Below are 22327 nucleotides of genomic sequence, written 5' to 3'. Positions count from 1 at the left end.
ATAAAATACATGCACACAAACAAATACACACAGATATATACACATTTGAGCCCTTCCCAGTCCAATACCTTCTCATGTACCACACCCCTTTAAATTACTATTTAAATATTTATTTTAATTAAAAAAACATATATTTTACTTAATATGTGTAAATATGTGTGACATACTTTATGTTAATATGTTTTAAATGCATATATATATATTTTTTACATATTTTTATTGCAGCCCTTAGCTTCAGGTCTCCAGTAACACTACAGTTTTAAAGGGACAGGAAAGTCAAAATCAATCTTTCATGATTCAGTTAGAGCACACAATTTTAAACATCTTTCCAATTCACTTCCATTATCTAAATGTGGACAGTCTTTTTATATGCACACTTTCTGATGCATCAGCTCCAACTGAGCACGTGCAAGATTCACAGAATATACATATATGAATTTTGTGATTGGTTGATGGATGTCACATGATGCACTAGGAAGTAAAATGCAACTGACATTATTCAGCAAAAAAATCTACTACTCATTTAAATGTCAAACTAAGTGCTTTCGCATTGTCTTTTTATTATGCATTTATTGATATGATATTCTACCGAGTTTAGTGGTCCTTTAAGCACTGTTATGTGTTGCGCTCACTACTTGTAATATGGGTGATGTTTAAGGTGGCAACGCTATCCATTGAAACTATGAGGCCTATTTATTAAAGGTCTGTCGGACCTGATCCGACAGTGGGGATCAGGTCCGACAGACCTCGCTGAACACGGAGAGAAATACGCTCTCCGTATTCAGCATTGCCCCAGCAGCTCTTGTGAGCTGCTGGTGCAACGCTGCCCCCTGCAAACTCGCAGCCAATGGGCCGCCAGCAGGGAGGTGTCAATCAACCCGATAGTACTCGATCGGGTTGAATTGTGGCGATTCTTGTCCGCCTCATCAGAGCAGGCAGACAGGGTTATGGAGCAGCGGTCTTTATAACTGCTGTTTCTGGCGAGCCTGTAGGCTCGCCAGAAACACAGGCCCCCAAGCTCCAATCGGAGCTTGATAAATGGGCCTCTATAGATCATGTTAAAAAATATTCGCCCACACTAGCATTCTCTTGTGATTGATTTCTACTATGGGCTTGTAATATCAGATTGTGCACTATTCTTGGTGCAGAGTTGCGATAGAGCTCCACTTGTAATCTGAGCCACTGTGTTATGTAATGCAAAAACGTAATTTGTATATCATCAATATTTAAATTTCATCTCTGATGGTATTTAGATGAGAGCATTATCAAATAGAAAGCAATTATCAAAAATATATATATATATGAAAGCAGATATAGATTATTGTCTCAAACTCTACATCATGAGAAAATTTGAGATAACATATTCAATATAGCAAATACTAAATCATATGGTTTGCTTTTCTCTTGAAATGTGACCTTGTGACAATGACAGTTCTAGGCACTCATATCTTTAGTCAATCTGCTGATGTGAATATGTTGAAGATTGTAAAGGCAAACACTCTTTGGAAAGACATTGGGATATCTTTACTATAAAAGAGTGCAAAGGAATATTTAAGTATGGTGTCTTTTGAAAGCAGTTTATGTGGTTCTTATTACCTGAATTTTTTTTATGTTCCTGTGTTTTTATGGCATTTGGACAAACATCTTAAACTTAAAAGGAAGAATACAGGAGATCAATTTTTTACTTTTGTAAATAAAAAACGTAACCGCTAGATTTAGAGTTTTGTCGGTAAAAAGCCACGTAGCTAACGCTGCTTTTTTTCCCAACGCACCCTTCCAACAACGCTGGTATTTAGAGTTGTCTGAGGGGCTGCGTTAGGCTCAAAGAAGGGAGCGTTGAGCCTAACTTAGCTCCACTTCAACCCTCAATACCAGCGTTGCTTACGGTAGCGGTAAGCTGGGAAAACGTGCTTGTGCACGATATCCCCATAGGAAACAATGGGGCATTTTGGGCTGAAAAAAACTTAATACCTGCAAAAAAGCAGCGTTCAGCTCCTAACGCAGCCCCATTGTTTCCTATGGGGAAACACTCTCTAAGTCTGCACCTAACACCCTAACATGAATCCCGAGTCTAAACACCCCTAACCTTACACTTATTAACCCCTAATCTTCCGCCCCCGCTATCGCTGACACCTACATTATAATATTAACCCCTAATCTGCTGCCCCTAACACCGCCGACCCCTATATTATATTTATTAACCCCTAATCTGCCCCCCCAACGTCGCCGCTACCTTACCTACACTTATTAACCCCTAATCTGCCGACCGGATCTCGCCGCCACTATAATAAATGTATTATCCGCTAAACCGCTGCACTCCAGCCTCGCAAACACTATAATAAATAGTATTAACCCATAATCTGCCCTCCCTAACATCACCGCCACCTACCTACAATTATTAACCCCTAATCTCCCGCCCGCACCATCGCCGCTACTATAATAAAGTTATTAACCCCTAAATCTAACTCTAACCCTAACACCCCCCTAACATAAATATAATTTATATTAAACGAAATAATATTCCTAAAATTAACTAAATTATTCCTATTTAAAACTAAATACTTACCTATAAAATAAACCCTAATATAGCTACAATATAATTAACAATTACATTGTAGCTAGTTTAGGATTTATATTTATTTTACAGGCAACTTTGTATTTATTTTAACTAGGTACAATAGCTATTAAATAGTTAAGAACTATTTAATAGCTACCTAGTTAAAATAAATACAAAATTACATCTAAAATAAATCCTAACCTAAGTGACAATTAAACCTAACACTACACTATCATTAAATTAATTAAATAAATTAACTACAATTACCTAAAATAAAATACAATAAAATAAACTATTCTATAATACAAAAAAACCCCCACTAAATTACAAAAAATAAAAAAGAATTACAAGCAGTATAAACTAATTACACCTAATCTAAGCCCCCTAATAAAATAAAAAGCCCCCCAAAATAAAAAAATGCCCTATTCTAAACTACCAAAGTAACTAGCTCTTTTACCAGCCCTTAAAAGGGCTTTTTGCGGGGCATTGCCCCAAAGTACTCAACTCTTTTGCCTGAAAATAAAAATACAATACCCCCCCCCAACATTACAACCCACCACCCACATACCCCTACTCTAACCCACCCAAACCCCCCTTAAAAAACCCTATCACTAACCCCCTGAAGATCTCCCTACCATGAGTCATCTTCACCCAACCGAATTCTTCATCCAAGCGGAGCAAGAAGATGTCCTCCATCCAATAGAAGTCTTGATCCAAGCGGCAAAGAAGAGGTCCTCCATCCGTGCTAAGTCTTGATCCAAGCGGCAAAGAAGAGGTCTTCCGTCCGGGCGATGTCTTCTTCCAAGCAGCATCTTCTATCTTCTTTCTTCCGGATCCATCTTCATCCCGCCGATGCGGAACATCCTCCTTCCCTGATGGACTAACGATGAATGAAGGTTCCTTTAAGGGACGTCATCCAAGATGGTGTCCCTTCAATTCCGATTGGCTGATAGAATTCTATCAGCCAATCGGAATTAAGGTAGAAAAAATCTGATTGGCTGATGCAATCAGCCAATCAGATTGAAGTTCAATCCGATTGGCTGATCCAATCAGCCAATCGTATTGAACTCGCATTCTATTGGCTGATCGGAAAAGCCAATAGAATGCAAGTTCAATACTATTGGCTGATTGGATGAGCCAATCGGATTGAACTTCAATCTGATTGGCTGATTGCATCATTCAATCAGATTTTTTCTACCTTAATTCCGATTGGCTGATAGAATTCTATCAGCCAATCGGAATTGAAGGGACGCCATCTTGGATGACGTCCCTTAAAGGAGCCTTCATTTGTCGTTAGTCCGTCGGTAGAAGAGGATGGCTCCACGTCGGCTCCTTTGAAGATGGCTCCGCTCTTCTCCAGATGGATGAAGATTGAAGACGCCACCTGGATGAACCCTTCTACCGGATGGAAGACCTCTTCTTGACCTGCTTGGATGAAGATTTCTACCGGATCAAGGACCTCCTCTGCGCACCTTGAATGAAGAATTCGGCTCGGCTGAGTGAAGACGACTCAAGGTAGGATGATCTTCAGGGGGTTAGCGATAGGTTTTTTTAAGGGGGGTATGGGTGGGTTAGAGTAGGGGTATGTGGGTGGTGGGTTGTAATGTTGGGGGGTATTGTATTTTATTTTCAGGTAAAAGAGCTGATTACTTTGGGGCAAGGCCCCGCAGAAAGCCCTTTTAAGGGCTGGTAAAAGAGCTGATTACGTTTGTATTTTAGAATAGGGTAGGGCATTTTTTATTTGGGGGGCTTTTTTATTTTATTAGGGGGCTTAGATTAGGTGTAATTAGTTTAAACTGCTTGTAATTCTTTTTAATTTTTTGTAATTTAGTGTTTGTTTATTTTTGTATTATAGAATAGTTTATTTTATTGTATTTTATTTTAGGTAATTGTGGTTAATTTATTTAATGTATTTAATGATAGTGTAGTGTTAGGTTTAATTGTAACTTAGGTTAGGATTTATTTTACATGTAATTTTGTATTTATTTTAACTAGGTAGCTATTAAATAGTTATTAACTATTAAATAGCTATTGTACCTAGTTAAAATAAATACAAAGTTGCCTGTAAAATAAATATAATCCTAAAATAGCTACAATGTAACTATTAGTTATGTTGTAGCTATATTAGGGTTTATTTGATAGATAAGTATTTAGTTTTAAATAAGATAAATTTAGTTAATTTTAGGAATATTATTCTTGTTTTATGTTAGGGGGGAGTTAGGTTTAGGGGTTAATAACTTTATTATAGTAGCGGCGACGGTGCGGGCATCAGATTAGGGGTTAATAATGTTAGGGAGGGCAGATTAGGGATTAATAAAATTTATTATAGTGTTTGCGAGGCGGGAGTGCGGCGGTTTAGGGGTTAATACATTTATTATAGTGACGGTGAGGTCCGGTCGGCAGATTAGGGGTTAATAAGTGTAGTTAGGTAGCGGCGACGTTGGGGGGCAGATTAGGGGTTAATAAATATAATATAGGGGTCGGCGATGTTAGGGGCAGCAGATTAGGGGTTCATAAGTATAACGTAGGTGGCGGCGATGTCCGGTCGGCAGATTAGGGGTTAAATTTTTTTATTAGAGTGGTAGTTTATGGGTAGTTTATGGGTGTTAGTGTACTTTAGAGCACAGTAGTTAAGAGCTTTATATTCACGCGTTAGCCCATAAAGCTACTGGCTTTTTTTGTTGTTAGGAGTCTTGTCGGTAGAGGGGCTACCGCTCACTTCTCCCAAGACTCCAAATACCAGCGTTAGGCAGATCCCATTGAAAAGATAGGATACGCAAATGGCGTAAGGGGATCTGCGGTAGCCTGGGATCGGGTTAGGGAAGTGAGCGGTATTTATATAAAACTGTGCGAATGGGTAATAAAGGAATTATCTATCTTTTTAAACAATAACAATTTTCAAGTAGACTGTACCTTTAAGCATAATTTCTCAAAAGTCTGCCCAAAGAGAGTATCAGGGGACTTCCTGCAGAAGTGGATAAAAGGGATGCCAGATGATGAGCAAAACAAAAATTAAAGGGATATAAAACCCCAAAAAATTATTTTGTTATTCAGATAGAGCATACAATTAAAAAAAAAAGTTTTACATCTATTCTCAAATGAGTTTCTTTTTTATGATACTCTTTAAAGAAGAGATGCCTAGGTAATTGTCTGGAGCATTACATGTGAGGAAATAGCGCTCCAGAAATGGGCAGGCTCCTAAGCTTACATCCCTGCTTTTCAACAAAAGATATCAAGAGAACAAAGAAAAAATGATTTAAAAAGTAAATTAGAAAGTTGTTTAAAAACACATGTTCTAGCTGAATCATGAAATAAAATGTTTGAGTTTTATAATCCTTTAATTAAAGTGCACTAGCTTCTGGGAAAATAACTTTTATAGACCACATAAAAAGTGATGAATCAACTCTGAGAGCAAATATACCAAAGGATCCAGAGTCAAAATTCAGCCATTCCCCTCTTTTGATTGGTTAATCACTGATTAAATCATTTCTGCCAATCAGAAATATTCTATCCATAAACAGTGGGATCTAGTTATACATTTTAATTTTATTCATAGAAACTTTAAAGGGATATGAAAAGCAAAAATGTTGTGATTCAGACAGAGCATACCAGTTTAAAAAAGTTTCCAATTTACTTTTGTTCTCAAATTTGCTTAGTTCCCATGATATTCTGTGTTGAAGAGATACCTAGGTAGATATCTGGCGCACTATATGGCAGGAAATAGTGCTGCCATCTAGTGTTCTTGCAAATGGATAACATTCTTGCAAAACTGCTGCTATATAGTGCTCCAGAAATGGGTCGGGTCCTAAGCATACGTCACTGATTTTCAACAAAAGATACCAAGAGAATGAAGAAAAATTGATAATAGAAGTAAATACCTTATTTACTATTGCAAGCTCTATCTGAATCTATCTGAAAGAAAAATGTTAGGTTTCATGTTCCTTTACCTAATATGTACCTTACATTGGATATGTTATAATTAAGCTATCTTCCTGGAATATATTTAAATATATTTATCATTTGCCTTCCCACACTTAGCATGCTTATTAAGTAACTTGCATAACAAACTTATACTTTATAGGTGACTTCTTCTTTGCTTGTATAAACATGAAAGAAACAGTGCATGATTAACAGTAGTTTAAAGAGTTAAAATAGAGTTGAACTGAACATTTAAGAATACACATATGACCTCTGCTTTTTATAAGCAATGTGTTGATGATGTCATACATGATGTAATGAGTATTCGTTTCTAGTCATGTTTGGGATCTGAAAGTCATTTATTATGCTTATAACACTTTCCAGGGACCTTGAACATAAATATTATTTATTTAAAAATGTGTTTTTTAATACATTTAATGTATGTTATAAATTTAATCCTAATAAAACTTGTTTGAACACCTTACCAGCAGCCCTCTCCTGGAGCTATAAATTTAATCCTAACTTCTAACTCCAATTTCTTTTAGCCCCAGGCAATCTCTGTTTAACCTATCAGGGTTGCATTTCTTAGTGATTGCCATTACTCTCCTGAAGCTAAGGGGTTAACTTCTTCCAGCAGGAACATTCAAGGGACATTATACACTCATTTTTTCTTTGCATAAATGTTTTGTAGATGATCTATTTATATAGCCCATAAAGTGTTTTTTTTTTAAATAAATGTATAGTTTTGATTATTTTTAAATAACATTGCTCTGATTTTCAGACTCTTAACCAAGCCCCAAAGTTTTATGTGAATACTGTCAGCTTCCTTCTCCAGCTTGCTCCTGTTTGTGTAAAGCAGGGGTGTCCAAACTTTGCTCTCCAGAGGTTTTGGAACTATTTTATCTAGCTGAGCATCATGGGAAATGTAGTTCCAAAACCTCTGGAGAGCAAAGTTTGGACACCCCTGGTGTAAAGGGTCTTTTATATGCAAAAGAAGGGGGAGGGGGGGAGTGTCTTATTTGCCACTTGCAGTGGGCTTTCCAGCTACCTTTTCAACAGAGCCAAACTGACAGCTTCTAAGTAAGTTTTTAAACAGTTTTATACTGGATTTTTATATCAGTATCTGTGCATCTTATTCTTTATAGTAGTGTCTATTACATGCAGTTATATGAAAATGAGTGTATACTGTCCCTTTAACTCTATATGGATATGCTGTTTCAATCTAGGCAGTTTAATGACAACTTTCAAGATTTTCCACAGATCAGTCCTTCTGGTTCATGATTCAGACAGAGGATACAAAGACTTTTTATATTTACTAGAGGTCGAATCTTTTGCAACAAGTATTAAAAAAACGTTGTTTTGCAAAAATTCGTTGACCGAGCTTTTCGGTATTCTTTTATTTTGAAACTAAATGAGTAATGAATATTCATGGAATATTTAAATTTGTTTTTGTGAATCAAATGTAAATGTTCCTTTATTACAGGGGGAAAAAGTTTACCTGTAGTATTTAAAATACTTACTTTTAGCACACTGGAAAACTGTGCTAATCTCGTCTCCAGGACGCAACAGGTAAGTATTTTAACTAGGCAATGAGGAAGTATACGGCAGCTCGTGGACTTTCCCTATTTTCGGTGCCGGATTGATTCTTGTGAAAGGTCATCACACTAAGATCTGTGCAAATCCAGATCTTAGTGTAGTGATCTTTCACAAACATAAATCCAGCACCAAAAATAGCTGAAGTCCACTTCTGCATTCGGCAGCTAACAAAGCTGCAGAATGCTCATGCCTAATTTTAACCCCCTAAGGTAATTTAAAGGAAACAAATGAATACTGTTGAATTTCACCAGTATATATTTGTTTTCTTTAAATTGCGCTGTGCGTTGGATAACGCAGCAAGTGATATTTTAGCATGCTCACTGTGCTGGTAAAATGTTAGAACTTTTTACCTGAAGTAAATCATACTTAATGGTATAGCACAGGAATACATATAGAACTCCACTACTTGCTCACCATTGGCTAAGTAATATCCAACATGAAGCTTATTAAGTGCTGGATTGTGAGTGGAGAGGTATTTTGCACTCCCTCTCGCATTTTAACCTCGCTAGATGGAGACTTTTTGCACACGTTTGTTTGCACGCATATTACAAGTTAAAAGTAAAAACGTTTTTGCACGAGCGCTGACCCAATGCGCACAAAAATGCAAACTTAGAATATTATGACTGCATTAACGTATCACCCCAAAGCCTTCGATGGAGCACAAAAAGTGGGGGAAAAAACAAATTTCCCTATAGACTTCAATGGACCACAAAAAGTGGGAAAAAAATTAACACAAATACTTGCACGCAAACCTGATGTGTTTTCTCAAATGCGCTAACCCGACATGAAATATAAATATTTCACATTCCAATGCTTTTCACATAAAAGAATAAGTTACATTTATTTATAAATACATATTTTTCTATATATCTGATGGTTGGCAAGCGATAAGGGGTTTATTGCGTACCTTTACATGTGTTGGAAGTAACGTGTGCATTAGAAGTTGAAAGTAAATGTGTTCGTTGGGATAACTTGAGAGCTCTGATTAACAGTTACAGTCATAATAACACAGTCTGATAAAAATGATTTAAAAAAAACATAAATTATGCTTACCTGATAATTTCATTTCGATCTTGTGGGAATTAAGAACCTGGCCACCAGGAGGAGGCAAAGACACCCCAGCCAAAGGCTTAAATACTTCCCCCACTCCCCTCATCCTCCCAATCATTGTGCCAAGGGAACAAGGAACAATAGGAGAAATATAAGGGTATAAATGGTGCCAGAAGAATAAAATTAAATTTTGGTCCGCCCACCAGAGAAACTGGCGGGGGCAGTGGACTCTCCTCCCACAGATGGAAATGAAATTATCAGGTAATCATAATTTTTGTTTTCCATCTTAATGGGAGGAGAGTCCACTGCTTCATTCATTACTTGTGGGAACAAATACCCAAGCTCTATAGGAAACTGAATGAAAAAAATGGGAGGGCAAAAGGAGGCGGACCCTTGACTGAGGGCACCACCGCCTGCAGAACCTTTCTCCCAAAAGCTGCTTCAGCCGATGCAAAAATGTCAAATTTATAAAATTTTGCAAAAGTATGTAAGGAAGACCAAGTGGCCACCTTACAAATCCGCTCCATAGAAGCCTCATTCTTAAAGGCCCAAGAAAAGGCCACAGCTCTAGTCGAATGAGCCGTAATCCTCTGAGGAGGCTTGTGTCCCACTGTCTCATATGCCAGATGGATCATACTCCTCAACCAAAAAGAAAGAGAAGTCTGTCTGAACTCCTTCGTAGCCTGAAGATAAAACTACAAAGCCTGAACCACGTCCAGATTATGAAGTAACCTCTCCTTCGAAGAAGAAGGTTTAGGACACAAAGAAGGGACTACTATTTCTTGATTAATGTTACGACTCAACACTACCTTGTTAAGGAATACCAATACAGTACGAAGAACAGCCTTATCAGCATGAAAAACCAAGTAGGGCGGTTCACATTGCAAGGCCTCCAACTCAGAGACTCTGCGTGCAGATGCAAAAGCCAGTAATAACAGGACTATCCATGAAAGAACCTTAATGTCAAGAGCGTGCATAGGCTCCAACGGAGCCCTCTGCAAAACCTTAAGAACCAAGTTTAAGCTCCAAGGAGGAGCCAGATTCCTGTAGACAGGCCTGATCCTAACCATCGCCTGAACAAAGGACTGAATATCAGGAAGCTCTGCAAGCTTCTTATGCAACAGTACCGATAGTCGAGATCTGTCCCCTTAGGGAACTGGCGGCAAGGCCTTTATCCAGACTGTCCTGGAGAAAAGCCAAAATCCTGGATACCCTGACCTTATGACAGGGATATCCTTGTTCCTCCCACCAGAACAAGTAGGTCCTCCACACCTTATGATAGATGCATCGAGTGACCGGCTTTCTTGCCTGAACAAGAGTGTCAATCACATTTTCCGAAAATCCTCTCTTGGCTAAGACTAGCCGTTCAATCTCCACGCAGTCAGCCTCCGATAATCGAGATTTTGATGTAGAAAGGGACCTTGAACCAGCAGATCCCTGCGACAAGGTAACCTCCATGGCGGAGATGACGACATCCCCACCAGATCCGCAAACCACATCCTCCCCGGCCACGATGGAGCAATCAGAATAGCAGAAGCTTACTCCTGCTTGATGCGGGCCACTACACAAGGTAGAAGAGACAACGGTGGAAATACATAAATTAGGTTGAATTCCCAGGGAACCGCCAAGGCATCTATCAGTTCCGCCTGGGGATCCCTGGATCGTGACCCGTATCTGGGTAGCTTGCAATTGAGTCTGGATGCCATGAGGTCTATCTTCAGCATCCCCCATCTGCTGCAGATCTCTGAGAACATCTCGGAATGGAGAGACCATTCCCCAGGATGAAACGTCTGTTTTCTCAGAAAACCCGCCTCCCAGTTGTCTACACAAAAGGCTGTCCCCTGTGACAACTGCCCCGGTCGGGTCCACCAAGACAGGGACTCCCTCACCGGTCTGCCCAGAGATATCTGTTGGGACAGATCTGAATGATCGCTGTTCCATTGTCTCAACATGCACAGCTGAAGAGGTCTGAGATGGAACCTGGCGAATGGAATGACATCTATGCTGGATACCATGAGCCCGATCACCTCCAAGCACCTTGCCACAGATGTACTGCAGGATGTCTGAAGAGCTAGACAGTTGGACGCAAGCTTGCAACATCTCTGATCTGTCAAGAATATCTTCATGTCTAAAGAATCTATTATCGTACCCAGGAATTCCACCCTGTTGCTGGGGACCAATGAACTCTTTCCTTAGTTTATCTTCCACCTGTGGGACCAAAGGAGAAGTAGCTCACGAGTGATCCTCTGCAAGACTGTAGGACAGATCCTGGACTGGACCAGGATGTCGTCTAGATAAGGTGCCACTGCAATCCCTCTGGCTCTCGCTACTGCGATAAGAGATCCCAGAACCTTTGTAAAGACTCTTGGGGCAGTCGCCAAACCAAAATGAAAGGGCCACAAACTGGAAGTGCTGGTCTAGGAAAGCGAATCTTAGAAACCTGAAGTGATCCTTGTGGATTGGAACATGAAGGTAAGCGTCCTTCAGGTCTATAGTTGTCATGCATTGCCCCTCTTGAACCAGGGGCAAAATTTACCTGATCGTCTCCATCTTGAACGATGGAACTGACAAAAACTTGTTTAGGGCCTTTAGGTCCAGAATTGGACAAAACGTGCCCTCCTTTCTTGGGATCACGAAAAGGTTTGAATAATACCCCAGAACTCTTTCTGCCAGAGGGACTGGGACAATAACACAGAGAGATGAGAGATCCCTCACACACCCCAGGAAGGTGTCTCCTTTCTGGTCTTAAAGATATGTTTGACAGGAGGAATCCGCCTCGGGGCGGATATGACTTGAAACCTATCCTGTAACACTGGGCTACGACCTCCAGAACCCAACGGTCTATAATGTCTCTTCTCCAGGCCTTCACAAAAAGAGATAATCTGCCCCCTACCTGATCCGAGGACGGATCGGAGGCCACCCCTTCATGCCAACTTTGACTCGGCGGGCTTCTTGTTCTGCTTGAACTTGTTCCAAGAGTTAGCTGGCTTCCAAGATCCCTTGGATTGCTCAGACTTTGCGGCAGGCTTCTGGCATTGAGACTTGTCCGCATGAAAGGGACGAAAAGAAGAACCCCTTAGGTTTAGTTTTCTTATCCTGAGGCAGGAAGGCACCCTTGCCACCTGTGACCATAGATATGATAGAATCCAGGCCTGGGCCAAACAAAACTTTCCCTTTGAATGGGAGGGAAAGCAAGCGAGACTTAGAAGTCATGTCAGCAGACCACAACTTTAGCCACAGAGCCCTGTGGGCTAAAACCGAAATTGAATCGTTCTAGAATCTCATCGAGGGCAGTATCCACCTCGACCATGGCTGATAGAGCGTTACACCAATAGGTAGCCGCACCAGCCACCGCAGTGACCGCCGGCGACAGTTGGAAAATTAACCCCGTGAGTTGGAACATCTTCCACAACATGGACTCCATATTTTTATCCATGGGTTTCTTGAAAGAGGAGCTATCCTCTAGCGGAATAGTCATTCTCTTAGTGAGCGCGGAGATAGCACCATCTACATTAGGGATGGATCCCAAAAGTTCAAGCTGTACGTCCGGAATGGGGAAAAGCTTTTTAAAAGAAGAAGAGGGGGAAAAGGATGAACCAAGTTTCTCCCATTCATTCTTAATAATGTTAGCCATCTTGACTATAACCGGGAAGTCCTGAGGCAATTAGCATGTCCTCGTAAACCCTATCCAGTTTAGGGATTGAAGGTTCCTTTGGTAGCTTTGGTTCTGGAACCTCCAATGTAGTAAGCACCAGAAAGCGCAATTGCTCCATCTTAAATTTAAAATCTAAGTATATCCCAAAGCCAGCTCTCTTTATCCTGTTATTCTCCCATAACGGTTAAGATTAAATTATTCAAAAAGGTACCAAAGGTAATGAGAGTGGCACTCATAAAAAATAAGCTGGGAAAGAAAAATGGAGTACAAATGGATTTTAAAAAAGTGTATACTTTAATATAATGAATCAAATGATAAAACCTATGTCTTATAAAACAAATAAATATTAATATAAAATAATTGTGGGCACAATATAATATGCTATAAAATCAAAGATGATAATACACAATCTAATAGATAGACTTTGCAAGATATGGATATCTAACTTGCTACAAAGTAAGCAGGATATCTGTAACAAATGTATCAATCAATATATAGTATTGTCATGGACATAATATCCTAACTATTTACAATACATATAAGCATCCCCTATCAAACACATGCAAAACAACATATGTCAAATGTGCACCATAAATGTAAGCATACGTAGGTTCGGAGTTACTAAATTTTCCAATAGCTGTGCTATGTGTCGGCTATTTGTAGATACTATATGACTTGTGAGAATTGTAATTTTCTCGTTATTCAGTGTGCGCACACTAATGGAAAAAAGTTTTTTTCATCCACGGTATATACAGGAAGTGCAGAATTATTAGGCAAATGAGTATTTTGACCACATCATCCTCTTTATGCATGTTGTCTTACTCCAAGCTGTATAGGCTTGAAAGCCTACTACCAATTAAGCATATTAGGTGATGTGCATTTCTGTAATGAGAAGGGGTGTGGTCTAATGACATCAACACCCTATATCAGGTGTGCATAATTATTAGGCAACTTCCTTTCCTTTGGCAAAATGGGTCAAAAGAAGGACTTGACAGGCTCAGAAAAGTCAAAAATAGTGAGATATCTTGCAGAGGGATGCAGCACTCTTAAAATTGCAAAGCTTCTGAAGCGTGATCATCGAACAATCAAGCGTTTCATTCAAAATAGTCAACAGGGTCGCAAGAAGCGTGTGGAAAAACCAAGGCGCAAAATAACTGCCCATGAACTGAGAAAAGTCAAGCGTGCAGCTGCCAAGATGCCACTTGCCACCATTTTGGCCATATTTCAGAGCTGCAACATCACTGGAGTGCCCAAAAGCACAAGGTGTGCAATACTCAGAGACATGGCCAAGGTAAGAAAGGCTGAAAGACGACCACCACTGAACAAGACACACAAACTGAAACGTCAAGACTGGGCCAAGAAATATCTCAAGACTGATTTTTCTAAAGTTTTATGGACTGATGAAATGAGAGTGAGTCTTGATGGGCCAGATGGATGGGCCCATGGCTGGATTGGTAAAGGGCAGAGAGCTCCAGTCCGACTCAGACGCCAGCAAGGTGGAGGTGGAGTACTGGTTTGGGCTGGTATCATCAAAGATGAGCTTGTGGGGCCTTTTCGGGTTGAGGATGGAGTCAAGCTCAACTCCCAGTCCTACTGCCAGTTTCTGGAAGACACCTTCTTCAAGCAGTGGTACAGGAAGAAGTCTGCATCCTTCAAGAAAAACATGATTTTCATGCAGGACAATGCTCCATCACACGCGTCCAAGTACTCCACAGCGTGGCTGGCAAGAAAGGGTATAAAAGAAGAAAATCTAATGACATGGCCTCCTTGTTCACCTGATCTGAACCCCATTGAGAACCTGTGGTCCATCATCAAATGTGAGATTTACAAGGAGGGAAAACAGTACACCTCTCTGAACAGTGTCTGGGAGGCTGTGGTTGCTGCTGCACGCAATGTTGATGGTGAACAGATCAAAACACTGACAGAATCCATGGATGGCAGGCTTTTGAGTGTCCTTGCAAAGAAAGGTGGCTATATTGGTCACTGATTTGTTTTTGTTTTGTTTTTGAATGTCAGAAATGTATATTTGTGAATGTTGAGATGTTATATTGGTTTCACTGGTAAAAATAAATAATTGAAATGGGTATATATTTGTTTTTTGTTAAGTTGCCTAATAATTATGCACAGTAATAGTCACCTGCACACACAGATATCCCTCTAAAATAGCTATAACTAAAAACAAACTAAAAACTACTTCCAAAACTATTCAGCTTTGATATTAATGAGTTTTTTGGGTTCATTGAGAACATGGTTGTTGTTCAATAATAAAATTAATCCTCAAAAATACAACTTGCCTAATAATTCTGCACTCCCTGTAGGTATTTAGTACTTATTCCTGATGTTAGGCTGAGGTTGAAAGTTTTTACCTGGCTTCTGAATCGTGAGTTACCAGTCTTAAGGGAGTTGTCAATGTGTTCCTGTGAGGGCTTCATAATTTCAGCCGTGTGTTCTACTCACATACTCCTCGGTAACCTATCAGAAAACCGGTTGTTTCAGGCGCTGGAATTCAAATACTCTGTGTTTCTTCTTTCAAACTGCAAAATCTATCAAGATCGATAGATATTTGTAATCCATTTTTGTAGCGTTGCAGGGAGTCATTTCTATGCGTTTCAGCTCAGCAAAGAGCCTTTATCAAGATGGCATTTAGAAGATAGGTTTTATCATTTGATTCATTATATTAAAGTATATACTTTTTTAAAAATCTATTTGTACTCCATTTTTCTTTCCCAGCTTATTTTTAATGAGCGCCACTCTCATTACCTTTGGTACCTCAGAGGTGGACGGCTGAGTCGTACTTAATACTTTATTATTTTTGGATATAGCAATATTGTCAAAGCATGTGGAACAGAGTTGTGTAGGCGGTTCGACTGGAACCTCCTCACTATATACACAGTTAATAGGTTTAGATAAAGAGGGAGTATCTTCTTTCTGCTAAAAACAATGGCCACTATTCTATACTTATCTTACTTGACCTGTCTGCTGCCTTTGACACTGTTGACCATCCCCTCCTCCTACGGACTCTCAGCTCCCTTGGGCTCTGTGACATTGCCCTCTCCTGGATCCACTCCTATCTCTCTAATAGGTCCTTTTCTGTCTCATTTGCTGGCGACTCATCCTCTCCATTGCCTCTGTCTGTTGGAGTACCTCAAGGCTCTGTTCTAGGCCCTCTACTCTCACTGGGTAAACTTATTAGTAGCTATGGCTTCAACTATCACCTCTATGCTGATGATACTCAGATCTACCTATCCACCCCTGCACTCTCTCCTTCTGTCCTTTCCCACATCAGCGACTGCTTATCTGGCATTTCTTCCTGGATGGCCTCTTAACACCTAATAATCAACATGTCCAAGACTGAGCTTCTTCTAATCCCCCCAACTAATTCTACTCCAGTTTCTAACTTTACTATCACTGTCGGTGACACCATTATCTCCCCATCACCCCAAGTCCACTGCCTAGGAGTTACACTCGACTCCAATCTATCCTTCATACCCCACATCCAATCGCTCTCTTCATCCTGTCGCAACCACCTCGCAATATCTCCAAAATTCATCCTTTTCTGAGTGCTGAAACTACTGAACAGCTAATCCATGCCCTAGTAATTTCCCAGCTTGACTACTGTAACAACCTACTAACTGGCCTTCCTCTCTCCCGCCTCTCCCCCCTTCAATCCATCCTAAATGCCTCTACTAGGCTAATCCACCTCTCCCGATGCTCTGTATCTGCCGCACCCCTCTGTGAGTCCCTTCACTGGCTCCCCATTCACAGCAGAATTAAATTCAAAATTCTCACTCTGACCTACAAAGCCCTTACCAATGCAGCTCCCCCCCCCCATACCTGTCGTCACTAATCAACAAATATACTCCAGCCCATCCCCTAAGATCCAACATCGATCTACTCCTTGCCTCTTCTACCATCACCTCCTCTCATGCTAGACTACTTCTCTCGTGCGGCACCAACCCTCTGGAACGCACTTCCTCGAGCTGTCAGACTTTCCCCCCAACCGCTCCTCCTTTAAACGCTCCCTAAAGACCTTCTTGTTCAGGGAAGCCTATAACCAAATCAGTAACTAATGAATTCCACTTGCCTAATAGTTGCCCTCATCTAACTTCACACTAACATTATTCCCACCTTTGCAGTCCCCACCTCCTGTTTCTCACCCTCCTACCCATTTAGATTGTAAGTTCCCATGGGAACAGGGCTCCCAATTCCTCCTGTATTTGTTTGTTAAATTTTGTCTGGTGTCTCATATTGTACTGTCCTTTTATCTTTTTTACCGATGAACAGTGCTGTGGAATCTGTTGGCGCTTTATAAATAAAGAATAATAATAATAATATATCAGAGTCCTCCATAGCTTGCGCCTTTATTACGAACTTGATCAAAAAAATAAATGGCACCTTTATATCCCAATGGCCAGGGCACTCACCACCTCCTATGACCCTGACTACAAGAAACAGCTTTTGACTCCTCCGAACGCAGGTCAAGAAAAAGGATGTTACAGAGGGCACACATGGTCACATGGAGTGCCATGCAGGACCGCCCCTGCACTTGAGAGAGAGACATGCCAAAAAAAGCCCGCCTCATCTCTCGCTAATGAACTGACTGTTCCACACTGACAGAGCCTCATCTCACACAAATGCAGCAGAAACACAATAAACAATATTATGCATAATAAAATCCCCCTTGTTCAATAACCCCATTCTGAGGGTATTACTCTAGATTCTATAAAGGTAAAGGAGCCACTCTGTGACCCTGTCTTCTTGCGTTATCAAATATATATAAATTAAACGATCTTACCAGAATCAACGCTTTGGAACAGGGACACAGCCCTTCAAGTGTGACAGGGTTTTAGCATCACTCCTGACATAGACTTGAAAGAAGAAAAAGCAGCCAGCGAAACTCATCAACGCTGATTGGTAATGGAGCTGTTAAACTGAGTCGGGATGGTTTGCAGAAAGACTCTCCCTGCATCTCCGGACTCTAACATGCACCCATGCTCTCACTGAGAGGCTGACAGGACTACTTAAAACTCCAGTCCCATTCCGAAGAGTACTACCCTCCATAAGAGACTACTCCGATCTTCTGACACTTCTCTGCCAACCTCCTGTGACAAAAGGCAAAGAATGACTGGGGGATGAGGGGAGTGGGGGAGGTATTTAAGCCTTTGGCTGGAGTGTCTTTGCCTCCTCTTCGTGGCCAGGTTCTTAATTCCCACAAGTAATGAATGAAGCAGTGGACTCTCCTCCCATTAAGATGGAAAAACTATTGCATAAAAAAGTTATAAGGGCTCAATGAAATGAGGTCTCAGGTGTAAGAAAAAAAAGGCAGTAAAAGGGCTTTAAGTTAACATAGAGATACATACAACATGTCTACATATTTATGTGTATATATATATATATATATATATATATATATATGTGTGTGTGTGTACATATGTATTTATATATTTATATGTGTATATATGTATTTACAGACATATATACAGATATAAATACATATAAATATATATAAATGTGTGTGTGTGAGAGAGAGAGAGAGAGAGAGAGAGAGAGAGAGAGAGAGAGAGAGAGAGAGAGAGAGAGAGTGTGCATTTGAGCCCTTTGCAGTCAAGTAACTGAAAATATTTAATACCTTTTTTAACTATGTATTTACTGTAAATATTTCACATTCCAATGTTCTTCATATAGGAGAATAAGGTTCTAAGCATTTTTAAATAGATATTCCTATATATATATGTATATATCTATACCTATATTATTAGATATTTTAGAAGACAGAGTTACATCACACAAATTCCTTGGCACAACAATTCAACATAATTTGAAATGGGGCGTTAATATTTTTACTAAAATTATAAAGTCTCAAAAATGTTTGTACTTCTTTAGGCAACTTAAAAAAATTTGGCCTGTCTCAAAAAACTGTTTTTTTGTGGTTTTGTGGTTAGTAGTTAGAACTGGGGGGTTTAACTGAGGTTTAGAAGGATTGTTCTGTTTCTCGAGCGCTTTTTTCTATTTTATTTCATTACTGTCTCAAAAAACTGTTAACTTGTTTTTTTTTCAGTCATCATCTAATCAGTTTTATTATCCTCTTTTTTTAACCTGGTACAACTCGGCTACATTATCATTAAAGGAGAAACTACACCAAATTGTGAGATCTGTGAAAAAAAATCATTGGGTTTCAATTTATTTCTCTTAAGAACATTCACTTTTCAAAGACAAATAAAAGAGTCAGAAATGTTTTATCTGATTCATCCCAACGTGGCAATTGTTTTTTTAATCGTCTATCTTTTTATTGTAGGCCAAGGTTAAGTGTTTTACGAACGCGGACACACCATTTTCTGAATAGTTTTCCTCAGGGTGTTAAAATACCAAACAGGAATATGTCTCTTATTTTGCTTTTGGTATGATAAATTACACTTAAAGGGACAGTTCACCCACAAACCTTCTCCCCTTTAAATTATTCCCAGTGATCCTTTTTACCTGCTAGAGTGTATTAAATTGGTTGCAAGTAACGCCTTTACTCATATGTCAAAAGTATTGAGCTTTGGTGCTCCAGACAAATATAAGATAAGGAAGCTAGTCTGTTTACATAAAAGTGATAAGATAATGAGATCTGATATTACCTTAAAGGGACAATCTAGTCAAAATTAAACTTTCATGATTCAAAAAGGGCATGCAATTTTAAACAACTTTCCAATTTACTTCTATTATCTAATTTGCTCAATTCTTTAGATATCCTTTGTTGAAGAAATAGAAATGCACATGTGTGAGCCAATCACACAAGGTCTCTATGTGCAGCAACCAATCAGCAGCTACTGAGCATATCTAGATGTGCTTTTCAGCAAGTGATATCAAGAGAATGAAGCAAATTAGATAATAGAAGTAAATTAAAAAGTTTTTTTAAAATGGCATGCTCTTTCTAAATCACGAAATAAAAAAATTGGGTTTCATGTCCCTTTAAGTTCAACCCCTTGTAATAGGCTGTGGTTTCAAAGCACAAAACCAGCTACTTCATATACACAAATAAACCCGACAATGCAATTTCTCAAATATTTTATACTCTGCAGCTGGTATAACAAGTAATTTAAAATACATTAATGGAAAAACAATTTTACAGTGTACTGTCCCTTTAAATCACTCATTCTGAATACATTTGATGGATAGATTTCTATACTGCTGATTGTATTTGTTTGTTCATTGTCATCTGAAACATTTGAACCATGAAATGTATTGTATAATTTTCATTTTTATACTTGGTGAATAAATTATTCTGTTCTATATAGGTATAGATATATATTTTACCTAAAACCATCATATTATATATATATATATATATATATATATATATATATATGTATATACACAGTATATATATATATATATATATATATATATATATATATATATATATATATATATGTATATGAATAAATAGAACATATTCTTCTATGTGAAATATTCATATTTATTTTTGGGTTAGCGCACTTTAGAAAAATGCAATCGGGTTTGCGTGTGAGTATGGGTGTTATGTTTTTTTTTCCACTTTTCATTCTCCAATGAAGTCAATGGGGGATTACGTATCTGCTCGTGCAAAAACTTTTAGTTTCAGCTTATTATATGTGCCCTATTCAATGCATGCAAAAAGCCTCCATCTAGCGAAGTTAACACGCTAGCTGGAGTGATAAATAGCACTCTATTTGTAAACTAGCACTTAATGTTTGATTTCTTTTTTTAGTTTATTGTCCCTTTAAAAAAACAGTCATTCTACTCTATGTAATGTTGTAATCACTTTTCTAAACCATTAATAGTGTTCTAGTGAAATGTGCCTATATAATCATTATATATATATATATATATATATATATATATATATATATATATATATATATATATATATACACACAAATAATAACTCAGTATCAGAATCTGCCCTCCTGGGTCAGCCACCTATACTTGCACTCCAATATTATACCAAACAAACCAACAGTGAAGTCTCAGGATTTTTCAATAAGGATTAATTTAATTAACATTTCGGGGATGTATTTTCCCCTTCTTCAGAACAACAAAACAGTGTACATTTCACTCTTAAATAGTACCACATAATACCACTCAATACCTCAATACCTGTGAAAAAAAGTGCCAAACAATTACACACATTGTCAGCTCCATTCCTCAAACCGGAAGTAGAACCTCTAACCACTTCGGTCCGGTGTTACAGCTTATATAAATATAACAAAAGAACAATTGTAATACCAAAATAAACTTGTCTAATACAGACCTCTCAACAAATAAAACGTACAAAGGCATGTCAATGTGTTTAAACCCATAACATAAAACGGATCGGTTACTATTCGGTATACAGGAAGTGACAACACATTAAAGAACAGGAAGTGGGGCTTTGAAACTAACCCTTGTTACAAAATCACAAAATTAAACCGGAAGTGGGGCATGTTAGAAAACATAATACAAGTGTCTCATACAAAAGTTGAGTACCGGAAATGGGGCATAATGTAACTGATATTATGAGGGTAAATAATAAAATTGTTAAAAACCGGAAGTGGGGCAACGTGTGCACCACAATATTTATAGTGCCTAGTGCTCTTGATTAAAGTAAAAATGTGAGTTCATCATGTATATTATTGTGCAAAAACATGTAATCAAATTGTAATAAGAGCTCATATCTTAGAACCAAGTAGATAATTAAATATATACAATGGACTAGTGAATGTGTGTATTACTATACAAACTAATACAATAAAAATTAAAACTTGAAAATGAATTACTATATCACTGGCAGTGTGACACCTCATTGATCTGTTATCTTATGGGTAAGGCATCCATATCTGCTACATTGTTATTACTTGAAAACCAAATGATAGTGCAGGGCCTAAGAGGTAGATATAAGGGGTTATGGCAGAAAATATTTATATTCCGGATGACAGGGTACCACACTTGGATCAATAGAATCCAAAGTAGTACCCAATTCAGGAATGTACATGCAAATGTCCTGCATCAAAAGACACCAAACCTCTGCAACACTCCTGAATAAGGATATAACTCCTGCTAGCCTACTACCCATCAGCACTTAGCTGAAATTACAAAAGAATAGACAGATCTGGCATAGAGTTCAGTCGCTTAGGAGCAATAGTGTCCAGTCTCAGGATCCATTCGGCCTCCCGTCGGAGCAACAACTTATTTCTATCTCCACCTCTAGGTGGTTTGGGGATATGGTTGATTAGCATCACTCTTACTGAAGCCACCAGATGTTTGGCCTCTAGTCAATGGCGTGCTACAGGCTGGTCAGAACGCCCCTTGTCCAGGGCTTGTCGCATGGCGGATCTATGGTTTGCCATATGCTCCAGTAGTGTCTCCTGCGTCTTTCTACAAATTCCGTGGTACACATGATGGAATGTAAGATGGTACATTTTTTGTTGCTATGAGGGTGGTGAAACTTTGTGGCTATTAAGCTGTTGCAGGTGGTGCAGTTCAGGCACTTGTAACAGCCTCTAATGTTGGTTATGTTGGTAGTTTGATATGAATTAACTGGATCAGTT

This window comes from Bombina bombina, chromosome 5 (genome assembly GCF_027579735.1).
Source record: "Bombina bombina isolate aBomBom1 chromosome 5, aBomBom1.pri, whole genome shotgun sequence".
Taxonomy (NCBI): Eukaryota; Metazoa; Chordata; class Amphibia; order Anura; family Bombinatoridae; genus Bombina; species Bombina bombina.
The sequence above is the reverse complement of the archived record's forward strand: the minus strand, read 5'-3'. Positions refer to the sequence as shown.